The sequence below is a fragment of the Myotis brandtii genome, unplaced genomic scaffold (assembly GCF_000412655.1).
Source record: "Myotis brandtii unplaced genomic scaffold, ASM41265v1 scaffold410, whole genome shotgun sequence".
NCBI classification, from domain to species: Eukaryota; Metazoa; Chordata; class Mammalia; order Chiroptera; family Vespertilionidae; genus Myotis; species Myotis brandtii.
In genome coordinates, this window is record NW_005365764.1 from 1790836 (window position 1) to 1806941 (window position 16106).

Here is a 16106-nt window from a genome sequence, read left to right on the forward strand (position 1 = left end):
AGGTGGAACAGAGGTCACACACCATGATCGGAACCCAGGGTCTGTGGGAGCAGGACGTCCAGCCCAGAGTGGCCTGCTCACGTGCAGCCAGAGAAGCCCAGGTCTCCATTTCTAGTGGGGGCTCAAGCCTCAACCGGACCCTCCTTTGACTGCTATCATTGTTCTGGTGACCCCAGGGAGGGGCTAAACTTTCCTTATGATTGACAGTCTCCTGCTGTCTAACCTGACTCTCTCCGGTTGCAGCCAATACTGCTCGCCATCAGTGTAGTTGGTGGGGGACTGGCTTCCACCTTCCAGGCCAAGCCTGAGACCCCTAGGACCGCCAGGCACTGTGACCGCCTTGCTGCCCGAGCCTGGCCTCGCCTTGGGTCACAGCAATAGTCTAGTCCCTCCCCTCCCGTCTCCCAGGGTGGCTGAGACAAGCTTGCTCAGTGAATGGTCACGGTTGGTCGGGGAGAACAGGGTGGTGTTTGTTTTGTTTGTTCATTGCCACGCTTGCCCGAGTAGGCAGCTGACAGGCAGCTCGCCCAAGGGAGCCCTTCCCTCCCCCAGGCCGAGCATGGCTGAGGCTAGGAGCAGAGCAGGGGTTTCTGGGATAGGGCTCTGTCTCCATTCATTCTCCCTGCGGGGCTGAGAGACGTCACCTGTCAACCTTCAGCCTAATTGGAACAGGACAAAGGCAGCAGGGCAGCAGGAGGGACGGCAGCCAGACTCAAAGGAAAGAGAGTCCGAAGCACCGAGATGTCACCCAGCGGGACAGCCCGGCCTGGCCGCTAGCTGTCACATCTTGCTTGGCCTCAGTTTCTCCATCTGAATGAGCTGAAAGCGAAGGCCTGTTCCGGTCTGGGATTCGACATCTATGATTCCTGCCCCAAGACACGGCCAGGAATGGAGCAGGGTGGGCCCCTGGCCCCTCGTGGGATGCCCAGCGTTTGCCAGAGGTGCTGGCACCAGGCAGGCCCCTAATGACCAGCTTCCTGCAGATATGAGAACTGCCGGGCCCCAGCAGGCAAGAGGCCAGATTGATAATCGACTCCCACAGCGGGGGAGCTGGCCCGGCCTCATCGGTATGCAGTGGCCGTGCCGAGTGCTTAAGAAAAACTTATTAATTTCCCCTCCACAAAGACTGAGAGTTCGACAGTAATCATAGTATCAAGTCATAATAAAAAAAATCTCTCCGTTGAAAAAGCGGTTGGGGCTCTGGAGAGTTCAACAGGAAAAGATTGTATTAAGATAAAGGAGATTATAGCCGAGCGGACGTTAAAGGTTGTCATTGTCTGGGAAATCACATCAGGGAGGCCCGGGGACTGCTGTATCCTAGCAAGGGAGTGAGGTCCCCGTTCCTGACCTGGCGACACCCTGGCCAGCCCGCCTCTCGCCTGCCTCTCGCCCGTCTCCCTCCGGCCTCCCGCCTGCCCGCCAAGGCTCAAGAATCGGATGTCTGTTTGATCCTAATGGCCTGAGGACCCGCATTAGGGGCAGAGGGTGGGACAGTCTATAGCAGTGGTTCTCAACCTTGGCTGCACATTAGAACCACCTGGGAATCTTTTTAAAATCCTGATTTCTGGGCCTCATCCTCTGGAAATTCTGTTCCTTTGTTATTAATGTTGTGGCCCCACCCCATAACAAAGAAACAGAATTTCCGGAGGATGAGGCCCAGAAATCAGGATTTTAAAAAGATTCCCAGGTGATTCTAATGTGCGGCCAAGGTTGAGAACGACTGGTCTATAGATACTGTAAGACAGAGATCTCTGTCCCAGGCACTCTGGCAGGCCCCTGATGTGGGGACTTTGGAACATTTGCCCAGCAGTGGAGGGGCCTGGGGGGAATCCTGGTGGAAAGTCCCAGAGAATTCCAGTGAGGAGGAAGCAGGATGAGGCCACGCAGGCTCAGATGCTGGGTGGCCATTGCCCGCCTTGGGGCTGTCACCAAGTGGTGGTTGGCTGGGTGGGGTGCAGGGCAGAGCTGGTGTGGGGTCCCTTCTCTTTGCCATCTGCACTTGGGCCAAATGAGAGGTTGCATAGACTCTAAAGCTGCAGTCAGAGCTAAACGTTACACTGGACTCAGGACGAGACCTTTCCAGGTTTAATGGTTGGGAGGCCGCCTGGAAGAGTGGTGCAATGATGGGTCTCCCCTGTCATTATTGAGGGGCCCATATAATGTGGAGCTTAAGAGGGCAGACTCCTTGGCTTTGAGTCCTGGCTCTGCTATGTATTAGCTGTTTGTCCTTGGATAAGTTACTTAACCTCTCTGTGCACCAACTTTCTTTTATTTTTTTAAAATATATTTTATTGATTTTTTTTTTTACAGAGAGGAAGGGAGAAGGATAGAGAGTTAGAAACATCGATGAGAGAGAAACATCGATCAGCTGCCTCCTGCACACCCCCTACTGGGGATGTGCCCGCAACCCAGGTACATGCCCTTGACCGGAATCGAACCTGGGATCCTTCAGTCCATAGGCCGACGCTCTATCCACTGAGCCAAACCGGTTAGGGCTGCACCAACTTTCTTATCTATAGAACGGAGGTCATAGTATCTACCTCATAGCATTGTGATGAGGCTTAGATGATTATCTATATATATAAAAGCCAAGCGATCAGGGGTGGGGGCCGGCGGCCAACCTCCTGCATCCCCTCCCCCCGGCCAGCCCGGCCCCAATCGGCCCCAATCGGGGTGTGCCGGCTGGACCCCACCCACGCACGAATTCGTGTACCAGGCCTCTAGTTGTACATGAGGAGCTATAAATACAAATCTGCTCTGACTCCTCACTGTCCTTGCCAAAGGTCACACAGCCGATAGGTGGCTAAGCCACATCCTGGGACCACCTCCCGCCCATCACCTTTGTTCCTCAAGCAGAATGGCGGCCAAGGGCGTGGGCTTTGGAGCCCACAATGCCCAGGGCTTCAGCTTGAGTAAGTGACCTGACTTCTCACTCCCAGCTCCCTCTCCCATAAGAGGAGAAGTCACTCGCCCTGGGGAAGCTCTGATACTGTGAGAAACTAACTCAGAAAGGGGAGCCAAGGCAGGCAGCCTCCCCTGCCATCTCTGCCCGTGGACGGCAAGCCCAGCAGGGCGGGGCTCCTCCCCTGGCCCTCCAGGTGGCCCCTGGCCCTCTGTGGCTGTGAGCCTTGGGCACTGGGGGCTGCTCTGGAGTGGCCCTGGTGTTCGAGGCTGAGCAGAGAAGGCCAGGCGCGCTCAGTGGAATGGGGTTGTGGGGAGATTAATGTGAGGCTGGGTGAAGTAGCTCAGGCAAGTCATTTTCCCAGTTAATATGCGCATTTGAGGAATGATTGGAGAGTGTGAAAACGTTTAAAAGGAATGCTAATTTCAGCGGGAGAGATAAATTCTGGGAAGGAGAAATTACAGAGGAGGACGAGCCAGGGTGGGGGTGGGATGGAGGGGCCAGGCAGCTCTGCTCAGAAGGCAGCCCCATGGGGAGGTTCTCTGGGACCCTTTGTTGGGGTCTTTGTCTGCATTATTGAGAGTAGGGCATGGGGGAGGATGCAGCTCAGAGGGGCAAAGTTAGGGCGAGAGCTGGGAAGGCTTCGTGGAGGAGGCATTGCTTGAACTGAGCCTTGAGAGATGGGCGAGGAGGAGGGAGTGGGACCTTATGGACATTGGACTTTTCACCCGGGAGATCCAGGTGGGATGGGGCGGCCCACACAGGAGGTGAGACTCAAGCTTCCTCAGGCCTCTGTGCAGGAGGAGGCCTAGGAGAGGAGCCTCTGGATGGGAAGTGTGGGTTCTCTGCTCCCACCTGCTGCCATGTCACACACACACCCCCAGCCTCGATAGTGGGACTGGAGGCCCACTTGGTATTCACCCCTCCCCACAGTCCTGCCCTCCTCACAGCGCTGGCCGTTCCCTCTACAATCTCATTTGCACCACTAGAGAGTGTGTCACCCAGAATCTTCCAGGCGCCCTGAGTTCCAAGACCCCAGCCCATCCCACACTTGTCCAGCTGAAAAGTGGGGGCTGCCCATCCCCCAGCTTGCCTGTTCCTCCGGCTCCACCAGAGACCTGAGCGCCAGGAGTTGGTGCCCGCAAAGCCAGCTGGGATGAAGGGGCTTCCCAAGTGCCCGGTGCGGTTATTAATACCGTCTCCAGGCTCCGAAGGCCTCTTTAATTTCTCTGCTTCAACCACTCTGGAACCCGTAGCACTTGCCCCTTAGCCTGTGGTTATTCCACTCCCTTAATGGCCGTTTGCGGAGGGACCTTATGAAAGCTTTCCCCAGCCTGAGTAAATCACGTCCTCTGGCCATCCTGGCCTGCAGTTTTATTACCTTCTTACGAGAAGTCAGAGGGACAGAGGGAGGTCTGTGTTTTATCTCGGTGTCTGTCCCTTCCAGTCCTAGCACGGCCCTTACCTGGGGGTGTCCTCATGGAGGGGACCCTGAGATCAAGAATGGTTGGGGTGTCCCCGCCCCGTGCTCCTCCCTCCTGCCTTCTCATCCAATGCTTCTGGGAGGGTGCGGGGACTTTCTCCCCACCCGGAAGGTCAAGGGCCGTGCCTTCCTGCGACTATCCCTATTAGGTTTTACGCCGCTGCAAGGAGAAACCGTGAGTCCAAACAGAGACCAGATTAAACAGGCTTTATTGGGAGCACACGGGCGGGTTAACCAGCTCGGGGAGGGGAGCAGGAGAAGCTGCGCCAAACTGGGGCAGGGGCAAGTTTTTATGCTTTTCTGAGGCAACTGTTGCTGGCAGAAACTGGTGGCAGTTGGGGTTTTCCGGGGTCAGGTGACACCTGCGGTTTGTCCCAAGGTTTGGCCATTTCTGGGAGCCGTTTGTCAGGCAGGGACTTTCCACCGGGGTGGGGCGGTTTCTAGACGTCAGTGTGGAGAGGTCAGCTTCTCACCGGCCCAAGAGAGGGAGGGGGTCTTTTCGCCCCCAGGGCAGGGTGCCAGCGAATACCGGACATTCCGGACTCTCTATGATGGGATTAGAGGGCGACGTGATCATCCGGCTACTTCCTGCTGGTTAGGGGCGTTGGGGGGAATAGAGAGGCTCCGAATGTTCCGCGCCACTAGGCAGATGCCGCGGGGGGAGGGGGGGGGAGAAGAAAATAAAAAAACAGGTTAGACAGCATTTCTGCATGTATGTGTAGTCTGGGGTTGTTTACTTGCAGACATGGGTGTTTCAGCATAAGGGCCGGTTGAGAGAGCCTCCGGGTTGAGGGCTAGGTACAGTTCTCCAACCTTCGCATTCGTGAGGGCTTGTATTCTGTTTTGGAGGAAGCTAGTAAGACATTTTATGAGACATGGGCCAAAGAGGAGGATTAGGAGTAGGGATGTTAGTGGCCCCAGGAGAGGGAGGAGCCAGGGAGCTAGGGAGCCGAAGAATGCCATCCCCCCAGTCGCCTCCCTCTGCCTCTGACTTATTCTGTCCCTTAGTGTTTTTATATGGTCTTTTATTATTCCTGATTCATTGACAAAATAACAGCATTCTTCCCCGAGGAAAATACATGTACCTCCCTTCTCAGCGGTGAGGAGATCAAGGGCCCTGCGGTTCTGCAGAGCCACAGCTGCCAGCGAGTCTATCTGCCTTTGTAAGGATTCAATGGAGTCACTTATGAGAGCCATATCTTCAGAGAATTCTGTGGAGAGCTTGTGATAGAAGTGTACTGAGGAAGAAATCCCTCCGACCCCGGTTCCCACGACTGTTAGGACCCCTGTCCCCACAAGAAGGGGAACAAGAGCTGCTCTCTCCCGCCTGGAATGAGGGAAGACCGGGGCGAGAGATGATTCCAGCTCGCCTTCAGTTCTAACAGAGAGATTTGGTGTCAGGAAGACATAGAGACAGGGGGCTTGTTCAAGGTTCTCGGGGACACATGTATAGGCCGTCGTTCCGCAGAGGATGAAGATCCCCGGGGGAGGGCAAAAAGTTGCAGGGGGAAGCGAGGTGTTTGAGGTGCACGGTATGGTTGTCAATTCCTGGGTATGGTTGACGAGGCAAGTGAGAGAACATTTTGTATAGCAGGTAGAACAGGACGAGGATTTATGAAAGTTTTGACAAAAAGGATAATGCCTCCCGGGTCGCGCCCCTGACCGTCGATCCTGATTCCTGCCGGCTGAGCCTGGTTCCAGCGGGGGTTACCTGGGTCTTTAATAGTAAAGCTGACAGGGTTACAATTGTCTGTATTACAGCCTGGGGGTGCTCTAAGATTGACTAGCGGGCTAGCCAGGGACCCAGAATGGTAGTGGGGGCATTGCCAGTAGGGGCAATAAAATTCCCCTACGTTGTCACAGTCCCCTCGCTGCCTATATTTCATGCAGAGATACTTGTGATCAGTGGCATATGTCTGGAACCACCCTCCACAGCTCGACCACCCTGGTGCCATAGCAGCGCAGGCATCAAAATATAGGGTGACTTGTGATGATTTACCATCCCAGGTGGTCGAGTTGATAACCCCTTCATCCCCCCAGGTTCGTTTTACCTGAAAGGACCAGAAGCCCTTCGGGGTGTTATGGCCGGGGGCTCCGGGAAGGTGGAGAAGCAGGATTGCGAGTGAAGTGCAGGGTAAGAGGCCCTGTAGGCGTGGCCCTCCATCCTGTTGGGGGGCCATTGTGGGGAGAGGGGGCCGAGCTGGGTTTCTTGAGGCGGGAACGGTGAATCCAGGAGGTGATGCCGAGAACTTTAACTGCCGAAGGTGTGGTTAAGATGACAGTGTATGGGCCTTCCCACCGGGGAGTTAGCGGTTTGGGGGAGAGAGATTTGATTAGTACCTGGTCTCCCGGGGCGAGGGAGATCGGGGCCTGATCTCCCGGGGTAGGTTCGGGGAGAGCAGAGTTGGCGTGTTCCCTAAGGAGGTCTCTTAGTAGAGAGAGACAGGGAAGATAGGAGGCCAGTGGAGGTGTAGATGGAGGCGGGGGTGAGGAGAGCAGGAAGGGGCGTCCATACAAGAGCTCAAAGGGGCTGAGGTGTGAGGGTCCCCTTGGGGAGGCTCTTAGTCTGGCTAGAGCCAGTGGGAGGAGCTCGGGCCACGAGAGGCGAAGCTCGAGGCTAAGTTTAGTTAACTGTTCCTTTATTAGGCCATTAGCCCTTTCTACCTTTCCCGATGACTGAGGGTGGTAGGCAGAGTGAAGTTTCCAGGATATTCCCAGAGAGGAAGAAACGGCCTCCGTGACCTTCGAGATGAAAGCAGGTCCGTTATCCGACTGGAGGGACGTAGGGAGACCAAAACGAGGAATGATGTCCCTGATGAGGTGGCTGGACACTACTTCCGCTGTCTCTGAAGGCCTCAATCCATCCTGAAAAAGTATCAACCATGGTCAGGAGGTATTTTAGAGTTTTGTGTCTAGGCATGTGTGTGAAGTCAACCTGCCAGTCCTGTCCGGGCAGGTGCCCTCGCATTTGGTGAAGCGTCCGCCGGACGTGGCAGGCTCCCGGGCTGTTGGCGCGGGAGCAGACCGAGCAGGAGGCGTGGACCTCATCGATGGTACTTCGTAGCCCCGAGGGGTGAAAAATAGGGGAGAGAAAACGGTGAAGGGCCGCCGGACCGATGTGGAGGGAGTTGTGGATATCTGAAATTATTTGGTGTTTTTGCGACCCCGGGAGGACTAAGAGCCCGTTACGAAACGCCCCGCCGTCCCTGACCTGGATGTCAGGGGAGTCATGATGGGTATTAAGCTCGCTTTTAGAATATTGGGGTTTGTATGTGCGAGAGAGAAAGCAGACATGCTGAACGGGTTGGGGAGAGGCTGTCGTTGTAAATGACCTGGCAGCGCGATCGGCCATGGCATTTCCTAAGGCTACCGGGGTATTAGGCGGCTGGTGGCCTCTGCAGTGGATGATGGCTATTTTGGAAGGCAATTGGATGGCCTCCAGAAGTTTGGCAATTAACTGGCCGTTTAAAACTGGGGTGCCTTTGGTGGTTAGGAATCCCCTTTCCTTCCATATCATACAGTGGGAATGGGCTATGAGAAAGGAATATTTGGAATCTGTGTAGATGTTGACTTCCTTTCCTTTGGCCCATGTCAGAGCTCTGGTCAGAGCTACCAACTCTGCTTGCTGGGAGGTAGTTCCTGGAGGGAGAGGTCCTGCCTCTAAGACAGTTTTGTCACAGACTATGGCATAGGCCGCCCGCCTGATCCCGGAGGGGTCTATAGTTGAGCTGCCATCAACAAATAGGGTGTGCTGTGGATTTGGTAAGGGGTGATCTGTGAGGTCAGCCCTGGGGGAGCGACAGGCCTCGAGGACTTCTGGGCACGAATGAAAAGGTCCCTCTTTCCCTGGAGTAGGGAGGAGGGTAGCAGGGTTAAGAGCAGGACAACTAGCAAGAGTAATGGTTGGGTTTTCTAAGAAAAGGAGATGGAAGAGTTGGACCCGAGAGGGTCCAAGGTGTGCCAAGGCCTGGTGTGATAGGAGATCTGAGAGGCGATGTGGAGAGAAGACTTTTAGGGGTTGGTGCAAGTTAATTTTTAGAGCCTCAGTGGCCAGCTCGGCGGCCGCAGCCAGGGCACGGAGGCATGGTTGCCATCCTCTGACCGTGGGGTCGATCTGCTTGGAAAGGTAGGCTATTGGAACCAGGGTCTTTCCCACCGGTTGGGCCAGGACTCCTACCGCCAGATGTTGCCTTTCATCAGTGTATAAGTAAAAAGGGCGGTTAGGGTTAGGTAGTGCCAGAGCCGGGGCCTCAATGAGGGTTTTTAGGAGTTTATTGAAGGCCCTTTTTACTTCCTCCGGAGAGGTAAGTGGGCCTACTGGTGTCTCTTTGGCTGCTTGGTACAGCGGTTTGGCTAAGAGGGCGAAGTTAGGGATCCATTGTCTGAAGAACCCCGCCAGGCCAAGGAAGGACTGTATTTCTGCGGCCGTAGTGGGCGGGAGAAGCCCCTTGAGGGCCTGGATTCTGTCTGGAGTAATGGCCCGCTGGGTGGGAGTGATTGACAGTCCCAGGTACGTGACCGAGGGGGAAGCAATTTGGGCCTTTTTAATGGAGACCCGGTACCCTTTAATTGTCTAAGTCTGTGAGAACATTGAAGTCAAAGGTGCCAGTGGGGGCCAGCGGGACTGGTTATCTAGAGGATATTGAGGCCATTGTTGTTGCGAGAGAGAAATGAAGCGTTTGGCCTTGAGTGTCTGAGTGTACCCCAATTTGGAAAAATTTTTAAGGAGACACCCTAGAGGTGTCTTAGGATCCGGCCTGGACTCTGAGGCCCCCGTCTGGAGTATGGCCCGCTGGGTGGGAGTAATTGACAGTCCCAGGTACGTGACCGAGGGGGAAGCAATTTGGGCCTTTTTAATGGAGACCCGGTACCCTTTAATTGTCTAAGTCTGTGAGAACATTGAAGTCAAAGGTGCCAGTGGGGGGCCAGCGGGACTGGTTATCTAGAGGATATTGAGGCCATTGTTGTTGCGAGAGAGAAATGAAGCGTTTGGCCTTGAGTGTCTGAGTGTACCCCAATTTGGAAAAATTTTTAAGGAGACACCCTAGAGGTGTCTTAGGATCCGGCCTGGACTCTGAGGCCCCCATAGTTGAGGGGTTTCCCGCTCCCCGAGATTAGGGACAAAGCACCAAGGGAGGCGTCCCACCGATTGGTACAGAGTCCCGGTTCTGGGTTGGGGTCTGAAGAGGACCAAGGACGTCTCCTTTGTCCTCAAAGAGACCGGACAGTAGCCCTCTGAGGGCGGAGGAGTTCTCTCGGCACGGCCGTGACTAGGACGAGAGGCTCCGGACGGATCTCGGAGAGCAGGAAAGGAAGGGGGAAAGGTTTCCCGTGCAACTTACTGGAGACGGAGTCCGAGGGAAGTCCAGGCCGAGGTCCGGGGCGGCAAACCGGGGAAGTGAGCCGGACCCGGCACCTCAGAGTCTGGGAGTTACCCCGGCGAGCTGCCGCTGCCCACAGCTTCCCAGGTCGTAAGAGGAGACCGGGGCGAGGATCGTCCCAGTCCGAGACCCACTCCCGGTTTCGGCACCAAATCTTAGGTTTTACGCCGCCGCAAGGAAAAACCGTGAGTCCAAACAGAGACCAGATTAAACAGGCTTTATTGGGAGCACACGGGCGGGTTCAGCAGCTCGGGGAGGGGAGCAGGAGAAGCCGGGCCAGACTGGGGCAGGGGCAAGTTTTTACGCTTTTCTGAGGCAACTGTTGCTGGCAGAAACTGGTGGCAGTTGGGGTTTTCCCGGGTCAGGTGACACCTGCGGTTTGTCCCGAGGTTTGTCCATTTCCGGGAGCCTTTTGTCAGGCAGGGACTTTCCACTGGGGTGGGGCGGTTTCTAGACGTCAGTGTGGAGAGGTCAGCTTCTCACCGGCCCAAGAGAGGGAGGGGGTCTTTTCGCCCCTGGGGCAGGGTGCCAGCGAATACCGGACAATCCCAGGAAGCCTCTCAGAGGGGTTTCCGGCCCTGGGTGACCAGGGGCGCAGAGGTTTTGTAAATTCCACCTGCAGCCTAGAAAGATGACTCCCCCAAGGGGTGGCTGTGTGAGGGACCCCGCGACTGGGACATCGGAGGAAGGGCCTGGGTGTCCTACTCACGAACGCCAGACCCAGAGTCAGGGGTTGGTCTGTTCCCGAGGCCCCAGAAGAGGTTTCAGGCCTGACCTCTGACCTGTGCCGGGGGCAAAAGCAGGCTTCCCCTTTGGCCGGCTCTGGGCTTGGAGTTGAGGGCCAGTCCTGACGCCCTCACCCTTTCCCCCTCGGCCCCTCCCAATAGTGGCTCTCGGGCACTGGCACTTACCACTGCCACGCTCTGCATTGAGGGCTTTCCACGTGTGGTCTTTCATCCTCACAACCACCTCCTCCTAATTAGTACCTTCCATCGCACCCCCATCCCCACTTCCTGGATCACAGCCATGGCACTAATTGTTGACTCGCCTGTCTTCCCTCTGAGACTGTAAATCCCTCTTGTCGGTGGCACTAATTGTTGACTCGTTGCCTGTCTTCCCTCTGAGACTGTAAATCCCTCTTGTCGCTGCAGCATCCCCAGCACCCACTCTAAGGCCTGGCACATAGTAGGGGCTCGCTACCTATTTGTTGAATCAATGAAGGACTTAATCGAGGCTCAGAGAGTCATTTTCTCGGGGTCACACAGCTTGTATCTGGTGGAGCTGAAGTCACACCCAGGCGGATGGCCTCGTCTGAGCTCCTACCTGCTCTTTCCTGCTCCCTTGTGCTGCTGGGAGGAGCTCGAGTCCCAGGCCCAGCACAGAAGCCAAGAATATCCCCAACCCTGGGGCCTTCACACTCCCCTCTGCAGAATGGGTGGAACGCCTCAGTGGTGCTGGGAGCAGGGTCACATTCGCCCCTGAGCTGGGGCCTGGCCGCCAGGCACCCTCTCTGGTCCGAGGTCTCTCTCCTTGCCTCCAGGGAAGATGTGGCTTCGTGCCCCAGCTGGGAGTGAGAGCCAGCCTGGAGCTGGGGAGGCAGAGACAGAGGAAGACTCGGCCCTCAGATGGGTGGCTATGGAAACAGAGGCCGCGTGCCTCCTTCCTGCGGGAGGAAGCAGGGGAGGCCAAGTACACCCGCCGGTGCGTCAGCGGGGCCTGAAATATATCCTGAACTGACGACTCCCCCACCGTGCACGCTCTGTTCGGTTCCCCATCACCCCCCACCCATACAACCCGAGTTGCTCCCTCCTCTCCACGGACCCTGCCCGCTACTCTCCACCCAGCAGCCAGGGTGATTCTAAAAGAACAACCTGCTTAAAACTCCCAACGGCTTTGATTCCGCCTACAAAAAACTACTCACGTGCTCTCGGAGTCCCGCACCTCCTTCCTTCTCCAACTTCTCACCCCGTGCGCCCTCCTCCCTCCGCCCGCCACACTGGCACTGCTGCCTTTGTACGGCCAGGGCTCAGGGCTCCGCCCCCCCCCACACACACACCTTTGCCCCTGCCCCTCTCTCTGCCTGGCACACCCTCTCCTCGGCTCCAGGCCGCTGCTTCTCATCATTCAGGTCTCAGCACAAGGCCAGCTCCTGGGAGAGCCCTCCTGACCCCTGTGACAGCGGCCCCAGGCACCCTCCATCTGCCTCTTCCTGTTTCATGACCGCGTCGCACTTAACATTGCGAGTCTGCCATCTAAGGTGACCTTGTTGATTTGTAGCTGCTTCATTTCAGGTCTGTCGCCCCCCATCCTCCCAATGTCAGATCCATGAGGGTGGGGACCTTGTCTGTTCACCGCTCTCACCCTGGGGCCTAGACTAGTGCCTCCTAGTAGGTGCTCAATAAGTGTTTGTTGAATGAATAAGTGAACCTTTCACCTGCGGAGGGAGGCTCCCCTGGGGCACCCCTGCTGGGTACTCAGCTCTCCCCTTCCCTAAGGCTGTGATACACCAACATGGGAGGTGGGGGTGGGGAGGGAGGTGGGGGTGGGCCTGGAGTTCCCAGCCAGAGGTGGGCCCCAGCGAGAGAGATGGATACACCTGCAGCGGGCGGCTGCCCCCGGAGGCAGCTCCCTATCCATTATGGCCCCAGCACATGCCAGGAGGTGGTGGGAGGCCTGAGCTGGGCCCCAGCGAGAGAGATGGATACACCTGCAGCGGGCGGCTGCCCCCGGAGGCAGCTCCCTATCCATTATGGCCCCAGCACATGCCAGGAGGTGGTGGGAGGGAGGCGGCTGCAGGGGAGATCCAATCGTCCCTCCCCACAAAGCTGTTCCGGACGCGGATGGGGCAATGGCACCGTATTTTCTAGAAGACAGGAACGTCACTTTTTATTAGAGCTGCTTGTAAATGGGTCTGTGGCTGATCCTGGCCCTCCTCGTGGACGGCTCTCCGCGGAGCGTTCTGCTCCGGCTGGGGGGACCCCACACGCCAGGGGGAGGCAGAGGGATGCCCGCTCCCCAGCTCTGGCCTTGGCGGGCCTGGCCGCCACAGAGGCCACAGCTGAGGGGACAGCAGGGCCCTGGGACTGGGGAGGGTGGACTTGGCCCAGACTCCTCTTGATTCCTGTCCCTGGGGGTGGGACTAGAGGGATAGAAATAAAGCTGAGGTTGTGGGGAGGAGGAGGAGGAGGAGGAGAAGGAGAGACAGGGAGAGTGCCGGCTGCTGGTGGCCCTCGGGGCTGGGGCAGGAAGGCCTGATTCAGACCCCTGCCAGCACCTGGCTGAGCCCCAGCCCTGGAGTGGGCAGCAGGGAGGGGTGGGGTTCGAGAAGCGGCAGAGCTGCTGACAGAAGCAAAGTTGAGCTGTTGTCTCTCCTGACAAGAAAAGAACCCCTGTCACTGTTATTTTTAGGGGAAACATAGCACCCTGTCACTTCCTGCGACATCTTTTGTCCCCAGCAGATAGGCGCTCTCAGTAGCTGCCAAATGGGGAGGGGGGTGCTGCAGACAGCTCCACTCCGACCATACCCGGGGCCCTGCCCCTACCACCCAGGCAGGCCCCCCAAAACCATGACCTCCCTCCCTCGGCGCAGCCTGGAGTTGGCAGGAGGCCCGGGGCCTGCTCATGCGGTCCTGCTCACAGAGAACGCCGTCACAGGTTCCGCACTAGGCCACGCTGCCCCAGCTGTCGGGCCGGCGGTCGGGGGCAGCGTATGCTGTGCCAGAGAAACAGCACTCTGGTTGCACTCGCTCCTGACAGGGCACCTGAGACCCCGCATGTACCTGTGAAATACCTCCGCCCTCAGCTCCTTCTGCCACCTCCTCCACGCCGCCTCCCTCTGCCGGGTGGGGGTGAATGTATCTAGGGGTGTCCTTGCGTGGCCCTAAGCATCATTTTAGCTCTAGGTCCCTCCCATCAGTTATTTCTTCTCGAAGCCCCTTCACTCACTGCCATGCCTCCCCCGCTCCCACCGTGGGCTAATCCTCGTGACCTCACTCGGTGGGAGCTGCCATTATCCCAGTGTCAACCCAGGAAGTGGAAGTTCAGAGATGTGCAGCCACTTGCCTAAGGTCACAGAGCTAAACCCTGGCGGAGCTGTGATTGGGATGGAGGTCTGGGTGGCTCTTGCCTGGGTCCCTGGGGCTCAAGCTGCCCCTTATCTGATTGGGGGGCCCTGTGTGAGCATTTCTAGGTGGCAGAGCCTGGGTACGAGGTGCAGGTAGAGAAGGTGGGTCTAGAACAGTCTGTGGGGTTAGATACTATGAGCTCCCTTGTGACCCGCTAAAAGCCCCACCTCCTAATTCCATCACACTGGGGAATAGGTTCAACATATGACTAGGGGAGGGGGCAGTCAGTCTATAGCTCAAAGTGTACATACAGTGTATTAGTAGTGCCTACATAGTGCATGTACACTGTACATAGTGTATATGTGGTGCATAGAGTATATGACTAGTTATGCATAGTGCTCCATGGTGAGGCTCCCCTCGCCTGGTTTCCAGGGGCAGGCACTGCCATCTCCACACTGGCCCCTAGGGGGCGCACCACCCTCCCTGCCAGAACCGTCAGGGGGGCAGCCACCCACCCACCAGACCCCCTGGAAACAGATGGAAACTTTGCTTTCCATTTAGACTAATTTGTTACTGAAACAATTTGAATCAGCTTCAAAGTATAAATGAGAAGGGATCTCTCCCCTAGTCTCATAAATCAAGGGGATGGAAACCAAGTGAGAAACAAAGAGATCACCTGGAACAGATGGGCTTGCAGCTCAGCTCTGAGCTCCTGGCTCCTGCCCGGGATGGGGGTGTGGGGAGGTGGGCGGTGGCGGGGGGGAAGGGTGGGGAGAGAGGCTATGTGTCCACGGTGCCGGAGGGGGTAGGATTTAGGTCTGGGGCCCTTGTCCTTTCCCCTGGGGATAGTAGACATGCCTTCCCACCGTGGGTTCCGGTGCACTGGCGTGGGGGACATCTCTGTGGTCCGATGGGGTGAAGTTGGAGGAGGGAGTTTCTGGACCCGGCAGAGAAGATGTGAATTTGAGAGTCTGGATGCCAGGCTGTCTGAGGCTGCTCAGTGCATATCTGTTGTGCTGTGTCCTGTGTGTGCACGTGTGTGCATGTGTGTGCAAGCCTGGAATATCAAATCCACTCCGGATAAAAGGGAGCTGCCAGCTGCCTGTTCTGCTGCCCCTACCTAGGGGTGCTGCCTCACCTTTGTCCCCAGCTGCCCAGCTAACAGATGTGGGGGCTCCCCTCCCGCAGCAACTCCTGGCCTGGAGACCCTCCCCTCCCACTTGGCGGGCCACCTGGACCCACTGCCCAGGGCTGGGTCAGGGGCACCTGTGATTAATGGACTTTAGAGATTGAGGGACCAAGGACAGTGCGAGGGTGAGGCCCAGGGGCCACACCAGGAGGGAGGCAAGTAGGGAGAGACACCATGAAGGGGTAGAGAGTGACGGGGGCAGCTAGACAGACGGGAGAGAGGCAGGGAGGCTGACCCAGAGCGGCTCCCAGGGAGTAAGAACACCCGAGAGGAAGGAAGGAAGAGGCCACAGAGCATCAAGCAGGAAAATCTAAGGCAGGGAGGCCGGGTGCAAACGGGAGTGGGCAGGCGTGAAGCTGCAGGGACGGACGCATAAACCAGGGCGAGAGACAGAGGGAGGATGGAGTGGCCCCCGCCTGGGGTGGGTGGGGCAGGTCCTGAGGTCCCTGCCAGGGCTCTGACACGCGGGGAGATGTGCGAATCTGTGACTTCCAGCCAGTTTGCAGAAAAGCAACCCCCCCTAAAAGTCTCTCGCCGTCAGTCATTTTCATTTTGCTTTTGTCTTCAGGATAAAAGGAATCAGAAACTCCCGAGGTGGATGTCTACCAGCTGACTTACCCGCTCACTCCCGCCCTCTTTCTTCACTCTGCTCTGTGTCTCTGTCCCCCAGCCACTGGGCCTGGCCCGGGGCGGTGGCCTCTCTGACCGCCTGCTGGGGTTTCCATCCTGATCTGTGTCCCATCACCTGGAGGGTCGGGGTCTCTGCCTTCCTACCCCTAGCCCCACTCCAGCCCTTCTCTGGTCTGCCTCTCCCCCCTCCCACCCCGTCCTGGCTTGGCCCCACGGATGGCTGCTCCTGATCCCCGCTTCCTCCCGCTGTCTCCCCGGCTCAGCCCGCAGATTGACAGGGCCCATAAATCACCCTGGCAAGGCCGGCCTCAGAGGAGCGAGGGGCAGACTGCTGATGCAGCGCCAGCCGCGGGAGCCAGGGTTCTCGGGTTGGCGTGGACCCCTGGGACCCAGAGCCCGTGGCTCCACTCTCCCTTCCCAGTTCAACGAAGCGTCTTGGATACGTTGCCTGTGTCGG

The 16106-nt window shown here is 57.3% G+C and overlaps 2 long non-coding RNA genes across 2 annotated transcripts; both read right to left on the reverse strand.

Annotated features, from left to right (window-relative positions):
- Nucleotides 1-5230: 5230 nt before the first annotated feature.
- On the reverse strand, nt 5231-6516 carry LOC106727345. Its single transcript, XR_001363519.1, has 2 exons — nt 6437-6516; nt 5231-6102 (listed from the first exon to the last, which is right to left on the reverse strand). It is a non-coding gene; the product is annotated as an uncharacterized LOC106727345 (long non-coding RNA).
- Nucleotides 6517-6527: 11 nt separating this feature from the next.
- On the reverse strand, nt 6528-11754 carry LOC102241980. Its single transcript, XR_001363520.1, has 3 exons — nt 11688-11754; nt 9728-10389; nt 6528-7250 (listed from the first exon to the last, which is right to left on the reverse strand). It is a non-coding gene; the product is annotated as an uncharacterized LOC102241980 (long non-coding RNA).
- Between the last annotated feature and the right edge of the window lie 4352 nt (nt 11755-16106).